The following is a 25,715-nucleotide window of genomic DNA, read 5'->3' on the forward strand; positions in this document are numbered from 1 at the left end:
ATGAGACCTCCAGTAGTTTGTTTTTTATAATTTAGGAGGGTTTTATATACCCTGTTTTTTTTTCAATATGAAGTTGAAAATTTTTCTTTAAAGTTCTTTGATGTGTTGTGTTGGAGTTTTGGTAGGGATTGGAATGAATCTGTAGATTGCTTTTGGTAGGATGGCATCTTTAGTATGCTAATCCTACCAATCCATGATCATGAGATATCTTTCCACCTTCCGATATCTTTTTCAATTTCATTCTTCAAAGACATAAGGTTTTTATCATGTAAGTATTTAACTTGTTTAGTTAGACATACCCCAAGCTATTTTATAATATTTAAGACTATTGTAAATGGTGCTGTTTACTTCATTTCTTTCTCTGTCTCACTTAGGGCTGCTGATTTTTGTGCATTTAATTTTGTATCCAGCTACTTTACTGAAAATCTTTATTAGCTGAACGAAGCATAAATCTAACTTATCATCAATAAAAACATGGAATTAGATTCAGAGTCATAACCTGAAAGATGAGAGGAACAGAGTAACAATCACCAGTGATCTCTCACCTCTCTGTATCCTCTGAACAAAGAGCTGAGATTCAGTTTCCACCCTGCCTTATACCTTATCACTTGCTGTCTCTACCTCCCCAGTGCTAGGATTAAAGGTGTGAGCCTCCACCTTACAGCTTCTATGGTTAACTTGTGTTTATCTCTGCTCTCTGGTCACTAGGCAAACCTTTGTCAGAACATAAACAAATATCACACAACAGTTGTGGAGTTCCTTGGTGGAATTTTTAGGGTATGTATACTATTATATCATCAGCAAATGAAGGTGGTTTAATTTCTTCCCTTCCATTTTGTATATTCACAGTCTCCTTCAGTTGCCTAACTGCTGTAGCCAAGACTTCAAGTATTATGTCAAATAGGTATGGATAGAGTGGACAACTTTGTCTTGGTCCTGATTTTAGTGGAATTGGATTTTAGCGGATGGCATCTTGATCATGATGAATTCTCTTTTTCATGTCTTCTTGGATTCAGTTTTGCAAGGATTTTATTGAGCAATTTTGTATATATGTTTATAAGAGGAATTGGTTTGTAATTTTCTTTTGCTTTAAGTTCTTTATGTGGTTTGAGTGTTAAGATAAGTGTGGGCTCATAAAATGAATGGAGCAATGTTCCTTTTGATTCTGTGGGATAATTTGAAGGGCATTGGCGTTAACTCTTCCTTGAAAATCTGGTTGAATTCTGTGCTAATTCTCACCCTGGGATTTTCTGATTTCCTTCCTTCTTTCCTTCTTTCCTTCCTTCCTTCCTTCTCCTTCCTTTTCTTTTTGTTCAATTGAGAGACTGCCCCCAAGGTTTTAGGAACTTTGTTTTCCTTCCTTTTTACCCCTTTACTCAGGCATCTGCAGAGAAGCTCAGGACCACTCAGGAGTGTCTCCAACCCACTCCGTGGTTTGTGCTATAGGAGCTGCTGACCAATACTCAGTGACTGACTGGACACTCCAGTCTTCAATAGGGAACTGCTGGATGTTACAGAGGGCACTTGCCCACCCTCAGACCTTTGCCACCTTTGGATGAGCAGCAGTGACCTCAGGATCTGGTTCAGTCTATTTGTTCTGAAACTCCTCATGGTTACAGTCTTCTCAGCAACAGCCTGCTCCTCCTGAATCTCCACTGGGTCTCTATAGAAGTAAAGTTCAAGAATAAATTTAAATGGGCTCACAGGAGATAGTGCCACACATGTGAAGTACTTCCTGTCTCAGGCTCCACCACATTAAACCCACTTAGTGAGTGCCCTTGTTGTTTCACGGAATGGCAATGTCCACATAGCAGAGAGGAAAGTTTGTGTTACACAGAGCAATGGTGGGCAGGTTCATATAAGACACCTCACTGAGGGACTTGGGTAAAGCCTGGGATCAGTCACCACTAGAAGACATGGATACTTGAATGCTGCTTAGATCTGTTTAGTGAAGGTCCCTTGCGTGACGCAGACAGCAATTGAACTTTCCCAGAGACAACAGCAAACTTCAGAATGATAAACTGGCTAGTGTTCCTAGAGATGCCACTTATAATCAGTAGAATTCTCAATTGCAACAACAGCACAAGCTGCATGCAACAGCTTCTTCTAGGTTCTCTTCAGATTTGTGATGTAGATACAATCACTTTGGTGCCACCTAAGTGGGTCCCTGTAGCAAAGAATTTGAGGACATCCTCCTGCTTCATCTTCAGATCATTAATGGTTGTGGGCCATTGTCTAAGTATCTTTTTAAGCTACAATGGAAATCAAGAATAATGGCATATGGATCTGTCTCTGGGCAGTGCAGAAATTTGTTGAGTGACTTTTAATGACTGCTTCTATTTCACTAGGAGTTTTAGGTCTAATAAAATTGTTTATCTGATTCTGATTTTGGTGCGGGAGAATTGTCTGTATTCTGTCAATCATGTTTTAAATAAATGTTGATTGGCCAGACAGGAAGTATGGGTGGGAAAACCAGACAGGAAATAGAAATGATGCAATGAGAACAGGAGATTTCTGGGAAGGAGGAAGTTGATTCCTCCCACTCCTGCCCAGACTCCAAAGAAGCAAGATATGAGCTGCCCTGCTGAGGAAGGTACAGCACCATGTGGCTAGCATAGATAAGAACAATGAGTTAATATAAGCTACAAGAGTTAATAAGTAGCCTGACCTAATGGACCAATCAGATTTATAACTTATAGAGACCTTGTGTGATTTTCCTTGGGGCTTGTTGGCTGTGGGGTACCGGGCGGGACAGAAACCCCAACAAGCGGGCCCTGTTCGTGTTACATGATTTAACTTTGGTAAGTGGTACCTATTGAGAAAATTATCCATTTCTTTTAGCATTAAGGAAAATATTATTCAGAAACAAATAAAAAATAACAAGTTTCAAAAGCTTTCTTCAGTTCAGTTCTAGAACTGTTGATGTTTATACACAAACCCAAGGTGTTTGGAAAGGCTGCAGAGTAGGAACTATGATGAAGGAATTAAGTTCTTTTCTAACCTGAGTTCAGGAGTTAAAGCAGTCTTCTTTTCTGTAGGTTGCAGATATCCTATGAATGCAATTAAAATCTAGCAAGCTGTGCTTGCTTGCTCTGTCATTAGCATGTCCTCTGTGGATAAGGGTATGGTTTTCTTTTCCACCATCCAGGGAGACAATAACTCCCTGTAAAATGTACTTCAAGAGTCATTTGTAAATAGGGCTCTACATCAAATGTGATGACTATTGTGAGCTTCAGAGCTTCTGGGTAGCTTTGATTCTCTTCAGACACACTATCTAAACAGGACAAATTTTAATGTCACATAATCCTCCAGAGGCAAGAAACAAGGCATTTTAGCCAATTTGCACGAAAGGTTGAGGATGAGAGCTGAATGTAATTCTTTTGTAGAAGAGAGAGAAACTTATAGCAGGTGCTATAGTAGCAACTTCCAAACAAATTCATAATTAAAAAGGAACAAAAAAGAAACTCAGCCCAAGATAAAACCACAGCTGAGACTTGGCCAATAGCTGTATTTTCCAAAGTGCCAGAAAAAAAAAAACCCATATATTTCTCAACTTCAAACAGAGCAGCTAAATTGATGATCTCCCTTTGTTTCTTTCTGTTTTCATTCTCTTCCTCCCACCCTTCCTTTTATTATATGCCTCGGATGATAAATTGTCAGTGTTTGTGGATTTTCTCATAGGATCCAAATTTCATTACTTGACCTGCAGTCTAAATCAACTTCATTGAGTATTGTCCTTGATCATTCTCCTTAAATTCATGCTTGCTAGCACAGCCCTGAAAATAGTTTACAGAAATTGCCCCCTCACATATCTTCTCTCCTACACAAATTTTCTCCAGTACTATCGGTGCACCCAGGAGCAGGCAGTCACAATGCCTCTGAAGTATGCTCTTATTTCTCAGCTTCACTTGCTCGTTATATCTCCACTCCCTTTACCAATCTCAATTGCTGTTCCTCCCAGAGCCAAGCGGTTCCACAGCAAATCATGTTGAAGTTGCATGATGTGGTCAGATTCATCATTGCCCGAGGGTGGAAAGTTGTACAATTTCCTTTGTTTTTGTAACGTCCACATCTTCTGAAAGAGACCATCAACAAGCGTACGTCCAGATAATTTTATCACCAACATTAAAAATAAACCTAGTATAAGAAAGTAAGAAAATAGCAAGTTCTAGGAACCAACAATTGCATTCTGGCTTAAAATTATTTAAGATCTTAGAGCCACAAAAAGAATGAAAGCAAATAAACAAAGCCAAATCACACTGGTGCTCAGAATCTCAGTGGGCATGGATTAGATTCCATCCTTCCATCCCTTTCTCTTTCAAAAACTTTGACCTGGGGCTTGAATGAGGGCTGAATAGTTATTAGCAGTACTGGCTGGTCTTCCAGAGGACCTGAGTTACATCCTGAGAAGACACACAGTAGTTCACAACCCTCTGTAACTGCAATTCCAGAAGTTATGACATTTTTTTTGGTCTTCAGTGACCTTGCATGCATGTGGCACCCAGACGTTCATGCAGGCAAAAAAAAAAAAAAAAAAAAAAAAAAAAAAAAAAAAAAAAAATCACCTCTGAAATTTAAAAAAAGAATTTAAAAATAAAATGCCATGACTTTTCAGTGTTAAAAAAATCTCTACAAATAATTTTAACAATAAAGGTAAACATGAGGGAGAGACAAAAGAGAGACTAAATTACTACTGGATTTCTATTAGACTCCATACTACAGACCTGTTAATGGTTCAAGAATAAGGTATAGAACCATGAAGCTTGGGAAGGAGGAATATCCACCTTTTTTTAAACTTTAAAACCTTTATTTGTTTTATTTTTGGATGAAGTTTTGCTATGCAGTTCTAGTGCTGTGAACCCGAGGTATCTTACCTCGTCTTCCTGAGTGCTGTGGGCAGGTTAGCACCATACCAGGTTCAATGTTTATGAACATCTTGTTAGAGATGTATACATTTGACCTTGAGGTCAAACAGAGAACATAAAGGCAGCCACATGCATACTCAGAAATAAATCACATATTGGCTGTTACTCAATTAAGCAAAGACAAATTGTAAAATCCACCAGATGGTAAGCATCAAGGCCGTCAGTTTATAATATCAGTGTAAACCTCTAGCAGAAACGTGAAAAGATAAAAATTTCTGGTCTTCCCAAGACCCCCTTCTCTTCAAGATCTACCAAAGTCAGTCAGCAAAACACAAGTTTTCATACACTCTCATGCCAAGGTCTGGTTTAACATGTGCTTGGTAAAGTTCACAGGTCTTTGTTATTTTCCTAAAAGGAAGTTTTGTTTCATTACAAAAATATAGAAAATATTGCATACAATTTTTTCCTCTCAAATGGGTGTTTAGAACCAGATGTAAGGTGTGCTGGAGAAATGGGGAAATGGTTTTGTGACACATTGTAGACCCTTACCAATTAAACATGCCATTCAGCTTGGAGTCTGTACTATAATTTAGAATAACATTGTTTTTTTTGTGCCACACTTCTGCATGCACATGTACCCCCCCCCATGCAGACACATACACACACACACACACACACACACACACGCACACACGCACACACACACACACACACACACACACACACATGTAAAGGGAAAATAAACAGTTTCTTCCTCTGAGGAAGTTGTACACTTGCTAATATGAGCACATTTAATATGCAATATCAGTACAAGAATATAATCATATGGGTCCCCAGGAAGATTTGAGGACTCACAATAAAAACAACTCAGCTAAACTGAGGAGACAAGAAAAGTTTCTGGATGCTAAGTATTTTGAGTATTATAGATGAAAAGGAGCTATAGTTGTCATATCCAGAAGCTGAATGATCATGAAATTTCAAACAATTCTGCATTTCTTTAATAAGTTTTTCTAACATTTGTTGCAGTAAACACTAAAAATGATTTGGAATAAAAAAATTAGTGACAAAGCAATTTTTTTAATCTACCAAAAATTTGAAACATTGGACGGAGTGTGATATGACCATTTCTATACAGGAAGGCACATTTACCATGCATCTTCTGTTTGGTTGCTGAAATGTACAACTGCTCCCTGTGACCCTTCTTCCTGCAGTACCTGTTCACTGCTCTCTGGGTTTAGGATAATGAAACTCTTTATAAACCAGCTCATATTATTGGAGAAATACCATGAATATTACTAAATAGTTTCCAAATATCATAGTAATACCCATATAAACTTTCAAGATATTTAAACTTTGTGGCATGCATAAAAGTCCTTAAAGGGATTTAATTTTAAATTTTCTAAAAATTAAGTATCTAGTGAAAATCTTCTATTATTTAATGTGTTATAGATGCTTTGACATTTTTCTAGTTTTTGAAAATTCTAAAAATTCTATCTGTAGACTAGGTTTGGTAACATATGCCTTTAATCACAGTACTCAGGAAGCAGAATTAGGTGGATGGAGTTAGGTCTACTGTCAGTTACTATGTCAGAACTACATAGTGAGTTCCAGGCCAGCCAGAGCTACAAAGTGAGACTGTCTCAAAAATGTTATATCTGGAACCAGACACCACATGCTCATTTTTGATCTTTAAATTTCTTATTTGTTAAAACTTAAAACTTATTATTTTTTTGAAAAACATACAAGGATTTTCTGCCTATAAGCTAAAGGAAAATTCAGGTTGAGCAGCTAGAACACTGAAGAATAATCACATTAAGACATTTTGAAAAAAAGAGTCATGCAATAAAAATACAATTAAACATTCCTAATTTTAAATTTCAAGGCCATAAGATGTTCTCATAATTAAAAGCCTTAGCCAAAATTTCCATGTAAGATCACCCACTAAATGGTGCTGTAAACAGAAGATGACTTGAGATATGTGAATACTGATGTGCCAGAGACCTAGATTTTAAGCACCAGCTGTTGTAATCAATAAATAAATGAAGCAATAGTCATTAAAGAGAGTGCTAAATGATCATACTGCAATGCAGTTTCAATGTCACGTTTATGCAAAGACATCTGTCTTTGGGGGTCTTCTGGTGACTATTCTCTGCTATCTGAGGAGATAACCTCACAAAAATGGGATGCAGTGGCCATTGTAAATGAATCGCCAATCAGGGAAAACAGATTTTAATGTCATAGTGTGTGTGTGTGTGTGTGTGTGTGTGTGTGTGTGTGTGTGTGTGTGTGTGTAGTGTGTGTGTAGATGTACAGAGGTTAGAGGACAACTTCATAAGTTAATCCTTACCTTCTACTTTGAATGGGAAAAGGTTCTATTGTTCACCATTGTGTGTACCAGACTAGCTGGACTGGAGCTCCCAGAGAGCTTCTGTTTCTGCCTTTATTCAGTTCTTCATGAGCTCTTGGGAACTTCGGTCCTCAGGTTTCTGTAACAAGTAACTTACCCAATGAGCCATTTTCTTAATTTTGAAATGTTTTATTTTAATTGCACAAGAGAAAGTATACAGAAATCAGGATATGGAAATTTATTAGAGCATATGTGTGTATTTATCCTCAATAAACAATACTATACAATTGAAGTAGGGGAGAGCTCTTTAGCCCGTAATTTATAGATGCCTTATGCAGGTCAATTAGCTTATGTGAATAAAGGAGGCCATTGAGAAGATGACTGAATAGGAAAACCAGGAAAGAAAGAAAAACCAGGCTGGATGGCACACACCTGTAAACCCACCACTTGGGAGGTACAAGCATGAGGATGTGGAGTTTAAGATTATCCTAAATTATATAGTAAGTTTGATGCTAGCCTGGGGTATATGAGAACCTGTCAGAAGGAAGGAAGGAAATAAAGAAGGAACAAAGGATGATAATGACAATAACAACAACCACCACCAAAAAGAACAAAAGGAGAAGTAACGAGAGAAGGGGAGGAGGGCAGTGGCCAAGAGGTATGATTCTTCTGTGCCTGTGGAACAAAGTAACGCGGTCATGTACAATCATAAGGTATATCCATTTATCCTTTGACTGCCTTTTCTCTGTTTCTTTTGTTAATTGTCTTCCTGAGTCTTGGATAATTTTCAATAGAAAATATGACAGTTATGTTTTTAGAATTAAAACACTAATCCTACACAATAAGTGTCATGTTTTCACAAGTGTCAGGGGAAGAGGCATAATGGCTCAGTTTAGGTTTCATGCCTTTCTAGACCAACAAGCTGTAGGCATGTTAGAGGGGTTGATTTTCTCCCCAGTCCTGAAAACAGATTGAGCAATAGAAATGGAATTCTATCTGTGTAGATAGGTCAATAACTGACCATATATTTATGACCTTCTTTCCCTAAGGCAGTAAAGTTACGTTTTAATGGAAACCATTCATAGAAAGATACATTTTCAGAGTTCAAGTAGCAATTCATAATTGGACTATTTTACTTAAATGCTAAACAATTACATAAACAGATACAAAACGGTTGCATAAATGGCATAGGGGAGGCTTAATTTTTTTATACTTATTTGTCATCCTAGAAAAAATAACTCAAGGTACACTTACTCTTTGAAATATAAATAATTGATTTGTTGAAATTATGAACCCTGTGAGGTGGAAGAAATCTGATTATATGATCTTAGACTTTCTCTTTAAGAAGGGAAGATGGAGTTTTCTTTTAGTTAAGGCAATGGTTCAAACCTTCCTAATTCTCTGGTGACACCTAACTACAAAACTATTTTTGTTACTACTTCATAACTAACAATAATTTTGCTACTGTTATGAATCATAATGAAATATCTGTGTTATCCAATGGTCTGAGGTGAACCCTGTAAAAGGGTCATCCAAACCTCAAGGGGGCATGATGATCCACAGGTCAAATGCTGTGGGACAATGAATTTGTACCCTGTAAAGACTTGTCAGTTGTATTGCTTTAATAAAGCACTAATTGGACAATAGTCAGGCAGGAAGTATAGGCAGGGCAACAAGAACAGGAGAATTCTGAAAAGAGGAAAAACTCAGTCTTTCTGCAGTCTGTAGTCATCACCCAGACACAGAGGGAGCAAGATGAGAATGCCTCACTGATAAAAGGTCCCAAGCCATGTGGTTAACACAGACAGAAATTATGGATTAATGTAAGATGTAAGCAAAAAAAAAAAAAAAAAAAAAAAAACCCTGAGCTAATAGCCAAACAGTTTATAACTAATATAAGCCTCTGTGTATTTCTTTGGCATGAACAGTTGCAGGACTTGGCAGAACAGAAATCTCTGTCAACAGTCAAGACCACTGAGGTAAGGGAATACAAAGTGAGACTTTGGTAGGTCTCCAGTAAGGAAGATTTTGACATCTAATAAGTACGGGCACATTTACCAAGCATTTTAAGATATACTACTTAGTGCTTCTGAAAGATGAAATGCTGCTCCCAGAAAGTGACTGATGTCCATGAAGAAGATGTATATATCATCCCATTTATTTCAGTAATACATATTACATTCCCTCATTTTATGGTATCTTTTTCTGTTTTTTTAAATTATCATTAAAAAGACAAAACTACCCAACTTAAAATCACATTCTATCTTCAAATTCTAGAAATTCTTATGGAATTGCTTACCACCATTTTAAAAAACTTTCATTTGAAAAATCCCTTCTAGATATTTTTTGGACATACACATGTAGTTTGAAACCCAGGATATTGCTTCTGAGAATCTGCTGCTGTTTCTGCTTTGTCTTTAGTAGCATCTTCTCCTTTACTGACTTCTTATAGTCACATTCATAACTCTTGCTTCCTAATAAAGAAATACAAAGTTGTACTTGCATCACAGAACTAGCAATTTAGTGTGCTTTCAGCTAGACAATTTGTTTGAAAGCGTTCTGTCAGTGCACACAGTAAACATGTTCAAAAACTAAAATCCTCATCTCCACCGAACACTTCATCCAGTTATGTCTGTATTCCTGTTCTGGTATTGCCCTAATTCATCCAACATTTCATTACAGAAATCTGGCATGTTTATTAGCTGCTCTATCTTTCTTCATTCACATGTGGTTCTCACCCCTCAGCTCAGATGTTCATTCATTTGGATAATGCAAATACTGGCAAACTGGTGTCACTCAGTTTCAAACCAGAAAGATGCTGGTTGACCATTCTAAATGAGAGCAAACTCCTGCAAGTCTCTTGCTTAAATATCGAATGATTCCCATATCTTCAATATAAAATTAAGGTTCATTTATATTCATATTATTTAATGCAAATATTAACATTTAGTTAGTTTTTGGTATTGCATCTCTTAATAGGATATTTTTCATTAGGAGCTAAGCTTTTTGTTGAATGTAGTGCTCCCTTAGCCAAATCAAGGCTCAGAATATTTCAGGTGTCAATTATTGTTGAAGGTTTTGTTGAAAGGATGTATTTATATGTATGTATGAAAGACTAAATGACTCACATTTTGATTCCCTGTCTTTGCCTCACCCTTATTGCATCTCGACAGAGCTATTATTAACATATGAAGAGGATTTGATGCCCTATAACCACCTGCCTCTTAAAACCACCTGCCTACCAAACTGCTTTCTCACTTTTGGAGAATTCTGCTTCTTATTGCAATTCTTTTATCTTTTCTTCTTTTGGCAACATAAACTTTCCCATTTTGCTTTGTCTCTCTCCTCTTCTCTCTCCCTCTCCTTCTCCCACTCTTGCTCTCTGTCTCTCTCTCTCTCATACACATACACACAAACACATGCACAGATACTTGTACACATACACATGCGTATATAAAAGTTGGTATCTACACCCATACTTGTTCTAAGTCATGACCAGTACTTTATAGAAGGATCTCATGATGTTAGTCTTTTAATTATATCTTTTTTTTTTCTTTTCTTTTTTTTTCTCATGGTTTATTTTTTTTATATTTAAAAATTTCCATCTCCTTCCCTCCTCCTCCCCCCTCCCTCCCCTCCTCCTCCCCCTTCCCTCTCCTCCTTCTCCCCCTTCCCTCCCCTCCCCTCCACCCATACCTCCCCTCCCTCCCTTTCAAGGCCAAGGAGCCATCAGGGTTCCCCACTCTATGCTAAGACCAAGGTCCTCCCAACTCCCCCCAGGTCCAGGAAGGTGATCGACCAAGCTGAGAAGGCTCCCACAGAGCCCGTCCATGAAGAACAATCAGAGCCCAGCGCCATTGTCCTTTGCTTCTCAGTCAGCCTCCGCTGTTGGCCACAGTCAGAGAGACGGGTTTGGTCGCATGATCCATCAGTCCCATTCCAACTGGAGTTGGTGATCTCCCATTAGTTCTGTCCCACCGTTTCCATGAGGAACGCACCCCTCTCGTTCCTGACTTTCTCCCTCATGTTCTCGCTCCTTCTGCTCCTCATCGGGACCTAATTATATCTTTTTAAAAATTAAATACAGCTATGTCATGTCCCATTCCTTTCTGCCCACATACCCCCTCATATACACCTCCTTGATCTCTTTCAAATTGAAGAAACCTTTCTTGTGATTATTTTTCTCACATGCTCTTGACAACTAAAAGCTTACTGAAAATTTTTCTCTCTTCCAATAGAACACAGTTCTGCTTCTAACAAGGTGTTTCCCACACATGGTATAGTCTCAGATTCTCTCATTATTAGCTTCTTTAGCAACAACAATGGTCTACAGTTAGACCTACAAAATTACTTCTCTAGTCCTTGGGTTGGCTGTATTGTTCTTTATATCCTGTGTGGCAAAGAAAGATGAATAATGGGTAGATTGATGAAATACTAAGGAAACTAAACAGATATAAGGCAATTACCACAAGAATCCCAAGCAAATACAATCTTAGTGACAAAGAATGAATGTGTTAAGAACTTATAAAGAAGCAGAAATTCACAATAATCTGGAATAATACATATGCTCTCTGTGGAGTACTTTTGTTATAGAGCTTAGCAACCCAGTCTATCTACAACATTGTAAACAATAGTGCTAAAAGTTGTCTTTTTCCGTTTGGGCTTCTGAAATATTACTATCATCTAGAAACACTTCCATTTAATTAATTTGATAATTCTCAAAATAATTGAATACAAGAAACTCCAAAATGATGCTAGAGTGAAGACCTTAATGTCAATAAATGAAAGGTGTCTCAAAACCAAGGAGAAATGAAAAGTAAATAAAGACTTTATAGAGAAAATAAATAAAATAGATTTAGATGTAAATGATAAAAATGTACGTAACTAGCAAGATGGACATTGGAACTATTCTTCATTTCCTCATGAAGAGCTTATAATGTTTAAGAAATAGTGTTAGTAAACTTTTACATAGTGAGAAATCAAGTGAAAATGGGCCATCCTGAAGTTTCTTGTTACCAATTAGATATCATATTATTTATTGAAGCAGAGGTTAATCACTTTTGTAAACCTGAACCATCCATTTCACTTAGGTTTTCTAGCCTGCTCGAACAGTAAAAAGCCATGGAAACTGAGCGGACCACACAGAGGCCTTACAGAAATAGTGGCATTGACAGTAGCATGGATGAAAAGAACAAAGGAACAGGTGGGGGCACACAGCCATGGAGGGATTCCTCACAATCACTTTGGAGGTTGAGCACTTCTCATTTTTAAGTAGTATTGTACAGTGTCTGGGTTGTAAATTTCTCTGAAATAAGGAAAGATGAGCTAAGTCTTCTAATGCTGCTTGCCCATTAGGCTATTTTTTCTGCAGGGAGTAAGCTAAAGATTTCTGAACATATATTAAAACAGATTTATTTTAGCACCACATAGAGAGATCCTTGAAAATATAAAAAGTGAAATGTAATAAAATCATACATAAAGAGTGTACATTAAGCATTAATATGGAAAGCTGGTAATGTACAGCTGCACCATTGTTTAGTTAAAGTGTCCACTGTAGGATATTGTCCATTAAGTGAGTCATATTGGTGTGATATTCTGTAGAGCATGTCACCAACCTATGTGACTTAGTCTGGTACATATCTACCATACATAGTGTGGTCTCTTGATGTAAACATCCATACCAATCACTGCTCTGGATGTCACAAACAATTGCAGCACACTGGATTAATATGTCTAAACAGAGAGGGTAGAGTAAACACATCTATATTTTTGGTTGTGAGCCTATCCTTTAATGGCTGAGCCATCTCTCCTGCCATAGAGTAAGCACACTTTATGATAGACAAATTTAGCATACTATTATAGGAAATTAATCAGGGATGGGTTTGGCTGATGGAAAGTTGTTTGCGATTAATAGATGTTCGAGCCAGGATGTTATTGGAATATTTATAAATATTTTATGCTTAGGACATATTGATTTTATATTTGAAATGTCTGTTTTCAATAATCCTAATAATTAGCTTAAAACACTAATGCCTTGAACCACCGTATGACAGCATATTCTTTCTTCATAGCTTTATTCTTATTTTCTTGTTTAAATTACTGATGGAGGACAGTCATCTGTATATCTGTTGTTTCATTGGTTGATTAATAAAGAAAACTGCTTGGCCTGATAGGGCAGAACAAGGTAGGTGGGGTAGACAGAACAGAACTGTGGGAGAAAGAAAGCAGAGTCAGGCAGTCGCCATAGGTAGTCGCCATGCCTCTCCTCTCTAAATTAAACACAGGTTAAGATCTCTCCTGGTAAGCCACCACCTCGTGGTGCTACACAGATTACTAAATATGGGTTAGTCAAGATGTGAGAATTAGCCAAGAAGAGGCTGAAACTAATGGGCCAAGTAGTTTTTAAATGAATACAGTTTCTGTGTAATTATTTCGAGTGTAAAGCTAGCCAGGTGGTGGGATGCAACCCTGCTGCTCCATCTACAAATTACTTTTTAGTTAGCTTATAAAATAAAGAGCTTCAATATAACATTCCATATGTGTGTGTGTTTGTGCGCGCGCACACATATATACATACATATATATATATATATATATATATATATATGCACACACATATCACACATATGCATACATATAATTATTCTTCCACACATTGCCTTCCTTACTTCCTCAGGGTTTGGCACCTTCATTCCTCCAAAGCATCTCTATTCTTCCTTCATGTCATTTATATTTAAATCAGGATTCCATTTCCACAAGAAAGGATTATATACTTATTTTTTCTTCAACCTCATTGATCTCCATTTAAATTCCAACATCTTTTCACATAGTATTCTTATTTTTTATGCCCTATATCCATTTTCAAACAGCATCAAGATTCTACATACGACACCCTTATTCTGTGTACATTTGCCTGGTTGTATTTTTTTAAATATCCTTTTTGTTTTCAAATCAGATCCTCATGGAATCAAGGTCATCAATATCTCTGTTGACTACCACTATACCTTTTTCTAGTGGAAGTCTCTAGAGAAAGTAACACACAAGGGGTGCTGCCTTTTGTGATCACAATAGCTCTTCCAGGAATAGCTGCAGAACATCTGAAGAGTGTTTTACTTGTAACACCCCCAAACCAAGCCAAAGGGGGATTCAGAAATAATGATTAAAAAATACATAGATCAGCAACTGTAGTTTCTTAGCAAGCAGCTTGACTTCTACATAGCTGTGTTGTCATAATTTGTGTGTATCTGGTAGTGTAGCAAATGTGTTGAGTTTGTGGCAGTACCACAAACTTTTGTGACTATGTGCTGGCTGCAGCAGCATCAGTCAGTATGAAACTCTGAGCTTCATCATTGTTACCTGGAACACAGTTGCGCACATGGTCTATTATTATAGAACTGGATTTCACAAAGAAATACCACACATTAATAAATTTGGATAAATGTGCTCTTGATGAATTGGACAATACAGAAAAAATATAATTTAGAATATGTATTCGATAGTGTGTTCCTCATAATAAACATAAAATTCCAAAATGAGTGACAAAAACTTTGAAAGAAGAAAATAAGAACAATAATTTGAAGGTAAGAAGGTCCTGACTTAGCAGATCTGCTCATATTGATGAATGCAGAGGAAGTAGGAAGCTGAAAGGATAAATAATTATTTTTGAAGAGGAGGAAAGGCCAGGCCAAAATAAACAAATATCTCACACTACTGATTTCTTCAGTATATTGGATAGGAGTAGACAAATACTTTCTTAGTTTTAATAATGAAAAAAAGAACTTTAAATAGATGGATGTTACATGAATAAATATGGCATCAATATGTTATAAAGTATATGAATATAGAAACACCAAAAACTCAAAGTATATTTATTGAGTGTAGAAACTAAATAAATGGTTATTAGATCTTGATTCCTACCATTACCTAAAATGTCATTTGAGAAACAATCTGTTGGCTCACTTTGCTGACATGATTTACCTTCCAGTGGCTCATAATTGAGATGCCATTTCACCAAGAGTCCAGTTGATGTTATGAAAAGATTATTTTCTATACTGTTTGCCCAACAGTCTGAATACAAAATTTCAGTAAGGGAAAATAGTATTTTTTATTTTTAGATTAATAAAAATGGGCAACTTTCTCATGTGCTAATAAGATTGGACGACGAAAGGACTATGAGAGGGTGACAGCTGAATCTAATGGAAAATGAGTTTTGCTGTGGATAGCCCATTTCTAACATTGTTCCATCTTCATACTACAAGTATGTGTGGTTTAGGATCTATGCTTATGACAAATGACTCATTTTGAAATAATTAGAATTCAAAGCCATATAACAGCAGGATGTCTGAGATAATTCTATTTTAGGATAAAAACATATAAGAAGCGGCATTGTTTGTCTGTTTAAGACCATTATGCAGTTGATTAATGGTATAAATGACAATATCTGGTATACATACAGAATAGCAAAATAACTGTATCTATCACGGTGGACAGTTATGAAAATTAGATGAAATCGTAACCACAATTAGGAAATACTCTGCTAACACTTTTTCTCTGAGGGAAGGCAAGAAGAGAGACACGGATAAGGGAGATGGGTAGTGCGGTGCCCTGGTAACTTGTTTTAAAATCTGAGTGAGAATCATCAGGACATGCTATGAACACTGAAAATCCTTCAAATCTAAACAATTTTGTGTGGGTAAGCAATGTCTAAGGACCCAATATGATCACTGTCATATTCAGTACTTCTGTAAGGGAAAAATTGTGTTCATATCGTATCTTCACAATTTAGAATGACTGTTCCATGAGGGAATGTGGGACTTTTTTATGGCCCGGCATAAGCTCTCAGTCTTCAACTGCAGGAATAAAAATTATTCTATTCTTCATAGTCAGAAAATGTTCCTTGTATTTTCTACCCATACTAGAAAAGTGACTGCCCTTTTAGGTTACAATTTCCAGGAGATACCATGGGCAATTATACAATGAAACCTTGTGTCAGACAGCATGCTTTCATGTTTTTTCAGTTCTTTTAGCTCTCCAGGAAGACAGTTCCCATATTCAATTTTGATGCTATGAACAGAAAGTCCTAAGTCTCTCAATTTTAAAGTACAGGGGAGATGACATAAAGTAGATGATTTTGAAACCAGAGTTCTCGACTCTTCAACGAATTCTTCAATTTTTTTTTTCAGTACTTTACACAATAGGGAGCCACAGATGATTGGAATTGTGATGCTTCAGCACTGGGATGGTTCAGGACTGAGATGGCTTCGGCACTGAGATGGCTTCGGCATGAGATGGCTTCAGCACTGAGATGGCTTGGCACTCATGGATTACACTGAGATGGCTTGGGTACTGAATTCTTAGGCATTGAGATGGCTGGGTAACTGAGATGACTTAGGCATTGAGATGGCTTGGGTACTGAGATGACTTTGGCACTGTTATGGTTTGCACTGAGATGGCTTGGGTACTGAGTTGACTTTGGCACTGTTATGGGTTTGCACTGTGATGGCTTGGGTACTGAGATGACTTTGGCACTGTTATGGGTTTGCACTGTGATGGCCTTGACCCTGTGATAACTTTATTGTTTTGTCACTTCTCTAGTCTTCGTCCTCTGAGGCATCTCTGCTTACCCTTGCTCCGTCATTCTTTGGTGAGGAAGTTTCTTCTCACTCATGTTTTCTTTGTGTTCTATGTCACACTGATTTTCAGTGAGTAATGTGGTTTTTCTGTTCTGAAACCTTGCTCAGATTTGGGAACTTTATTTACTCTAACAATGTTAAGCCAAACACACCCTTGTTTGGGAACCTCTTGAAGACTTTTGGTTCTTACCTACACTTTTATTGCAATCTTGACATCATGAAGTTCATCATAATCTTATTTTCAGTATCTCTTATTTTGTCAAAACTAAATGCTTGATTCTGATCTCAAGCTTTTTATAGGGGAAATTCAACATTCATCCCGGACTACAGACCTACTATCAGTTTCACCCAGTTTTGTTTTTGTTTTTTTTTTTTTAATTTTGCTTTGTATTTTCACAGGGTTTTCCCTGTGGACTGGTCCTAGCAGTTCGGAACTTGTAGTAGCCCGTTCTGGAATTAGCTATTTTAGACAAAGCCTGGCTTTGAACTCCCAGAGATCCACCTGCCTCTGCCACCCAAGTCCAGGAATTAAAGGCATCCAGCACTACCACCTGACTTACATGTAGTAGGAGGCTGCTTGTTGTTCCAGCCACCCAGAACCAAAATAATCCACACAGAAACTATATTATTTGCAATATTGTTTGGCCAATAGCTTAAGCGTATTTCTGGATAACTCTTATATCTTTGCTTAATCCATTTTATTATTTTATATTTTAATCATAAGGTTTGTGGTCTACTGGCAAGGTTCCAGCTGGCAGCTCATGTCTTTCTCCTTGTCTTTCTTCTCTGGTGGCCCCATGGCTCCTCCTGACTCTGCCTTCTGTATCCCAGCATTCAGTTTAGTTTTTTTTTCTGCCTAGCTCTATTTTGTCCTATCACAGGCCCCCCAAAACTTCTTTATTAACCAATAGTATTCACAGCATACACAGGGAAATTCCACATCACATATCCACTTTTAAAGTCAATGCCATCATCTCTTTCCTTCACATACCCTCTTTTATAACTTTCATCAAACACTTGAATTCTATCTGTTATAGGTGCAACCAAGATAATAACTTATAATACTTGAAGTATTAAGCCAAACGTGTTTTCAAAATAATGTGGTATGCTAAGAATCAAAATTTTTGATCAAATAGTGATTTCCTTTTTTTTTTTTAAAAGACAAAGAGACAGTGATTTATGTAGCCCCAATTTGACCTCAAAGTGCTGTTTGTAACCAGGATAAACTTAAAGTTCTGTTTCTACAACCTCTACTTATCTGTGCACTAAAATTATGCACTGCCATATTCCCTTTATCTTCAATAGTAATATTTCATGTTGTTTTCAAAGTAGCTGAGAAAGGAGGTAAAATAATTAGCATGTTCTAGGCAGACATTATGGTTTATCAGAATGATGAATACTTGTTCAATTGACTCCCCTGTCTTTATAAATGCTTTTAGTAATATTTTTCTCATATGAGGAAAGAAGAGATCATTAGTTATCATACTTTTAAGAATTAAAGTACATTTAAAGCATTCTTAATTCACTTAGAAATTATAGGATAATATAGTTTTTCTTTTTCCTTATGAAACTGTCTTAGTTACTTTTCAATTGCTGTGATGAAAACACCATAACAAGACAGCTTATAAAAAGAGAACAAAAAACATTTAATTTGCAGCTTAGCGTTCCATGATCATCATGGCAGGGAGCATGGCAGGAGGCAGGCAGGCGTGGTATCCAGCAGCACCTGAGAACTCCCATCTGACCCATAAGCATGGGTTGAATGTTGGGGGTTGGTAATTGGGCATCAATTTTGCTTTTGAAACCACCAAGTCCACTCCCTGTGGCACACTTCTCTAACACAGTCATATCTCCTAATCCTTCCCAAACAGTTCTACGGAACTGGGAACCAAGCATTCAAATATATGCAGACCACCACTGAAATCGTTGCCAGTCTCATATCAGCCAAGGTTTTCCTTTTTGAAATATTTATAATGGATTTTTATATGCCCATATTATTTGTCATCTTTCTAGGACTATAAGCTCCTTAAAGGTAGATTTAAGTAAATTATGCAAACTAACTCTTTCAATCCATAAAATGTTCTTTTCTAGATTAACAGGGAAACGTGTAGTTATTAAATGCACAGGTTCTGTTAGACCATTTTAGTAATATGGCCTAATGAAATGTGTAGTTGTCTGTAAAGCTATCTCTTGATAAAAATATATTAGTTATACTATGAGTAGAGAGACCTGATAATGGGGTATAGACTCCTTGGATACCATCTTGATCAAGATTAGGGGCCAGAAAGTCTCATGGGAGGCATTTGGCATCTTTTCAATACCCATCCTGCGCTTATGGAAAGTTTCTTATTTTTATGTGATGGATACATGCAGGATGTAAGGCTTAGTTTACGATTGTAACTCCCTTTTTCTGTCATGTTTTCTGAGCTTCAAAGTCCCCTAAATATTCAAATCTCATCTATATTGTTAGTTGTCCCATATAAGGTTTTATGGGAAGACAAATTGGCATAGTATTCTATTGCTATACATAACCAGTTAAATTTATTTTAATTCCTGATAATTCAAGTGTACTACATCTATGTTAAATACTTCAGGAAATATATTTTAAAGTGAATTAAATTTTATATTTTCCTGAACAGTAAGTTATTCTTGATGTTCCTCTCTGTAATAAATCAAGATAAAAATGGAAGTTTTATTTCACAAAATACTGAATGAATCATTAGGAGTCAAATGTATCTGTTTTTAAGGCTATGAGCTCTGTACTGTATCAGACTTCTTTCCAAATCAAGCGTAACTGAACAGATACCTTATTTGGTCCACAATCCTGACGAGTAGTGAGACTTAAGCCTTAGTGCACACATCAACATATTTAATGAAAAGTGTCCTATATTTATAACATTGCTTGCAGTCAAGTCCTATCTCTTGGTTTCATTAGGCACACCTTACTCTCTAGGACATCTAAGCTGAGTTACAGAGGTTTGCTTAAATGAGTCAAATATATTTAATTCAAATATTTAAATATTTATTATCAAAATATTTAATTCCACTCAATTCACAGTTGCTTATGAACATAGGGTAAGCCACATTGTCTCCTGGAAACCTTTTTTCTTTATCATGCTGTGTTGGCATGGCTCTTTCTGGGATTTTGAAGAACCATGTTGAACTGTGAGGTAACACTGAGATGAAATATATGTAGCATAACTCATGAGCGAAAAAGTACAGCCTACATTATCAGTAAGAATTATAATAAGAATTAAAGAACTATGTTATAACAAATAATTAACATCTCCTGTGTGCCATACACGTAGAGGTACATGGAGAATAACTAAGTAGAAATGGCCTAGACAAAGGCAAGAAGCAAAGTAAGTGTATTTGCCTCATCCAAATGACTTCTCATTCAACCAGTATCTTTCCAATTTTGTACCTGTGTTTATAAGACTCTAACAGTCCCCCCAAACAATTCCTAAATTTCTTCTAATTATCTCAAATATTCAAATATGAATAAAGACTTTTCTTTCTAATGTGCCTTTTACTTCAAAATCTGAATAAGATCAGCATCCATTTGTCACTACCTGTTAGTGATTTTTCACTGATACATGTGTTTGTTATCCCAGACCACATGTGATTTCAATAATAAGGAACATTGGGAAGTAGAGGTATTTTTAAGCCTCTGGATTCTAGAATTTTATATTTGGATATCAAAATCTAGGTTCTATATAATAGATCACTGAATATTTTACTTCTTGTTTATTTTAAAGATACTGCTTTAGGAAGTTAAGAAATAATATCTTAAATAAATACTCCAAACTTATAAATATTGGGCTCTCCAATTGAAAGGGGAAAATAAGATCATCCTCAGTATTTACACTTTAAAAAATTTAACATATGAATCAGAACACACTCCAAGAATGAAACCATGCGAGAAGATGCTCTGCCTGAGGTGTGGAAAACTCCACGGAATCGAGATAAGAGTCTTGAGATCTCAATTTCTTCCAAAATGCAGAATTTTTCTTCAATTTTGCTTTCATACCCCTCCCAGATGAAGAGGACAGGAGCGAGTTTCCTTCAGATTATTCATTAAAACTAGCTATGGTTTTTTCTTTATATGACTCTGTGGAAAAACATGGTTTTGCCACTTGCAGCTTGCCCACCACCTGAGGCGTGTCCTTCATGTGCAGCTTGGCCCTTCTGACTGAACACCTTCACTATGGTACTCATCTTAACCGTCAGAGTATAACTTGTATAATGCTCTGAATGAAGTTGGTCAGTGCATGAGGCTTTAGTCCACCTCATTTATCAGTTCTACTCTGTCAGGTTACACCAGTCAGCGATCATAAACAAAAGGTACCATGAACTTGACGCTCATGTCAGTTATGATGTAACAGAGTAGGGACCCTATCAGAAGGAGCTGAGCCAGAGTAATGGGACAAAACTCAGAGAAGGCTATGCCTTATGTCTAGCTTGTGCATCAGTTTTAAAGCAAAGAAGAGCACAAGTGTAAGTCCTGGTTTTCAGAAGAATCTTAGATAAAGAAGCGTCAGACACAGTCTGAAAGAATAGCAAGCAGGCAATTAAACTAAGTAAATCACTTTTCAATTTTAAGTCTTTGGACTGTTATTAAAACACCTAAGAAAGATATGGAAGTTGTTAGTTATGAGGAAAGATATGATTAACTCCTTAAATGAATATATCAAACCATAAAATTAGTAAAATAGGCAAAAAGAGATTTTTCCCATTCAAGTAAATTGAAAGTAAAATCATACCACTGATAACTATACTGCTGACAACTTCATCAGCCCCCTTACTGGAACCTTCTTTAGATATGCATCCTCGTTGGACTAAATAACTCTGCTGAAGAATGGTGTGAGGAATTTGATGATCAATTAATCTTATGTTACCTCAACTTCCTGATGAAGACTTAGGAAAGCCCATGTAAGTGCCAGGTTTACAACCTAGGCATGCTAGTGCACAGGAGGAAAAGAAACTCATTTACCAATTCCTCCATGGCTTTGTGATGTGCACTTAGAATTTCCAGTGCAATTTCAGCAAAATCGAAAAATTACCTGATCATAACTAACCAATTTACTTTAAACCCTAGAAGGAAAGATGGTATTGGAAGTCTGTGCTTATTATAGAGGCAAAAAGAAAAAGAAAAGAAAAAAAGAAAAAAAGCACCTATTTGAATTTAAACGAAAAGACACATATGGGTATTATGTGGATTCTTCATTTTCTCAAAAGTTACTTAGTTTGCCCACTAGATTGTCTCTCGGGTATTAGATCACAAGAGAATAAACCTTTGGAATGGGCTTGTGGAATGGTGGATTCTACACCATAAGGGTCCTAAAATATTAATTGCAATGCTTACATTTACTTTTCTGCTCAATACTGGGAAGCACCTGATTCAAGAATTATGGGATATAACTAGCTGCTGTATTATGTTACTCTTAACTAACAACAGTTTTTAAGAGCATTACAGAACTCTATGCATTTCAAATATTGTTTGCAGATTACTATGGAAGGATAGGAAATCATCATACACCTGGAAAGCTAAGGGGTTTTTCCTCACATAGTTGAATTCGTGATTAAATTGTCTAACTTCTCTTATGCACGGGAAGTTAATTATTTTATTGGTGCCTCATCTAATGGTGTGGGAGGTATTCATGGTCTGGATACTCATCAATCTATAATACTTCTGTTTTTCTTAGCCCACAGGTGGCTGTTTTGATTAATCTCTTATGACTATTAATAAGCCCTTTAGATATGTTTAAGATTCTACTTATATTCATTGCACGCTTCCTACACCCCCTCTGCTTTTATTGCAGAAGAAAATAAGCAAACTGATGTAATACCCTTCCTTGTTTTTAACTTTTCTTGAAGAAAATTGGGAATGGTTATGCATCTGTCATTGAGATGAATCCACTGAATAATTATGGTTTCCCTCTTTGGCTCCTGCAGCCCAGGCATCAAGGGCCACAGTGGATAGACAGGAGAGAGTGTAAATCACTAGAAAGCTAGAAAAACTTCAATCTAATGAGCAAAAGGAGATATTGACCATATCATCAAAATTAAAGTCTGCCCACCTAAGCCAAGGTTAAAGCCTCATGCATCAAGAAGAAGTTGTTCTATGAAACCACACAGAGACCCTATGTTGCCTGAAAATCTTTTTCTGGCAATACTAGCTGCTCGGACCTGTGGCATCTGCAGTGAGTACCTTTTGAGCAACATATATAGATCTTAGGTTCTTCATCCTCCTTTTTCTTCAATTTGTAGATTGGATTGATCTAGCTCTTGTTATTTCACCTAATGAATCCATATTTATGTCTACACTTTGGGATGATAATCATCTGTTGATATGTTTAGGGACTCTGTTTAGTTTTTCTTGGGATTTAGACACCCTCCAATTTGCATAGGACATTATAACATTTTTATTTCCATTAATCTGCAATATGGGCTTGCATTCTACAGGGTACCCAAACTAATAATCATTTGGGTCTCTTTTCAAGTTATTCTCTATATTTTCACGATCAATATAATAATGTAAACAATAGTAGTGAAGATAATTGGAATCCTTGTTCTTAGTTGCAGTGTATTACACACAGTGCTTAATGAAACAAAATTTATCTACAATACTGAAATCAAAACCACTCTTGTTATCCTACATTTAAGAAATAAAAAGGGGAAGGTGTTGGAACATGGTCCAAGAATGGAGTCATCTGAGAGATTTCTGAGTGTTTGTCAGAAAACTCCAAGAAATGAAGCCAAGAGTCTTGTGTGATTTTAGTTTCCTCAAAAACAAGGTCTTGATCCTGGATTATGTTTTAATCCCATCCCAGGTACGGTGAATAAGACTAAGTTCTCTTTAGATTATATACGTGCATCAATGGAAAAACATGATTTTACCGCTGTGCCTTGTCTTCTATGTATGGCTTGCGTGCCAAAGCTTGCCCTTGTACTTGTACATTTTACTCATGTGTCTCTACTTAACCCCAAGAATATAAATTGTCTGCATAAAGTTGGCTGTTGCATGAGACTTTAGTACTCCTCACTCATAGGCGTCACCCTCCAAGGCTACTATCTCTAGAGTGGTAAATAATATAGCCGTGTGTTTCCCTGCTAGAGTTGCTTGTGGGTTCTTGATAATCTTTTCAGGCTCCTTATTACACAATGTCACATTAGGGGTTTCCTTCCTTCCTTCCTTAGTTTTTTTCTTTCTAAACTTGTTATATATATATTAAATATATGTATATATATACATATATTTAATAAAAATGAGAAAAATATCCATCATATTTAGTAGTGAATGACCAGAAAATTTTTATTTTATTATATTTTTAACTAAAATATAATTACAACATTTCCTTTCCCTCCCTCAAACCCCTCTCATAGCTCTTACTCCTTCTCAAATTATGGTCTCTTTATTTTTAATTATTATTTATATTTATATGCTATATCTACATACACACACACACACACACACACACACACACACACATATATATATATATATATATATATATATATATATATATATATATCTTTCTGAGCCTGATCAGTGTTGCTTGTGCATAGATGTTTAAGGGCTAGCCATTTGTTATTGGTTAATCAATTAAGGGTCTCATCCCTAAGAAAGACTAATTTCCCCACTCTTAACAATCATTAATTAATTACCTGTAGCTCTTCTCCTATAAATGGGCTCAATGAGATATCCCCCATCCACATTGACAGGTCTACTTGTATCATTGTTCAAATCTTATTTAGATAGTCATATTGTTGATATTTCATGGTTGTAATGTATATGTAATTTTTAGAAGACACAAGCTCACAGCACGCTTTCTGGTCATCTGGCTTTTGTAGTCTTTATATCCCCTCTTTCACGGTGTTCCCTGAATGCTAGGTATAGGGGAATATTGCTTATTTCTTAACACTGGGAGCATGCAGGGATTCTCAGTCACTACAACTACTCAAAGAAGTTATTTCATTTAGGTTCCAAATTCTAGAGAATTCATCCCAAAAGTATTTCATGGATAGCTTGAAACTCAAGCTTTTTTTTAAATGTTAGTGCATACTGTGTCTTGATGGATAAGCTCCAAGACAATGAGGAATTTTATCTACCTTGAATGGGAAGATCTGGGAAAACACACCAATAAATAAAAATAGTAGTGTGGCAATATTTTATTTGTATTTTAATAAATAAAGCCTGCCTGAAGATTAGAGTGCAAGGCTAAGCCATTAGAGGCCAGGAGGTGGTGACACATACCCTTAATCCCATGATTCGGGAGACAAGCAGATAGAACTCTAAGAGTTCAAGGACACTTTGGACTACACAAAATCAATCCAGAAGCAGATTCAGGTGGTGGCGGCTCATACTTTAACCCCAGTGTTTGTGGGTCATACATCTTTAATCCAGCACTAGGGAGGTGGAGACAGGAGCAATATGGATGAGCAGAGAAAGGAATATAAAGGTGAAAAGACAAGAACTCATTGGAGAGTGAAGTCTGAGGTTTGGTAGACACACAGAGCAGTCTAGGCAGTCTGAGGATCTCCCCTTCAGTCTGAGCACTTTCTGCTCTGCTTCTCTGATCTTCAGCTTTAACTTCTATATCTATCTCTGGGTTTGTATTATTCATGCCACATGGTAGCATGACAACTTTAATGATGAAATAATACATACACCATCCCTTACTACCTTACCTCTCTCCCAGTCAAGGCAGAAAGAATCTGAACTCATGAGCTCAATCCTTAGAGAAGAGAACAGCTAGAGAAGTACCCTACTTCCTTGAGGTCCCTCCAAATGCAGTAGGAGTCCTGTATGTATACTAAAATCCAAAGTCCCTAACTGAGAATTCTAGTCTTTAATCTCTTTGAATGCTC

The sequence above is a fragment of the Arvicola amphibius genome, chromosome 8 (assembly GCF_903992535.2).
Source record: "Arvicola amphibius chromosome 8, mArvAmp1.2, whole genome shotgun sequence".
In the NCBI taxonomy this organism is placed as follows: domain Eukaryota; kingdom Metazoa; phylum Chordata; class Mammalia; order Rodentia; family Cricetidae; genus Arvicola; species Arvicola amphibius.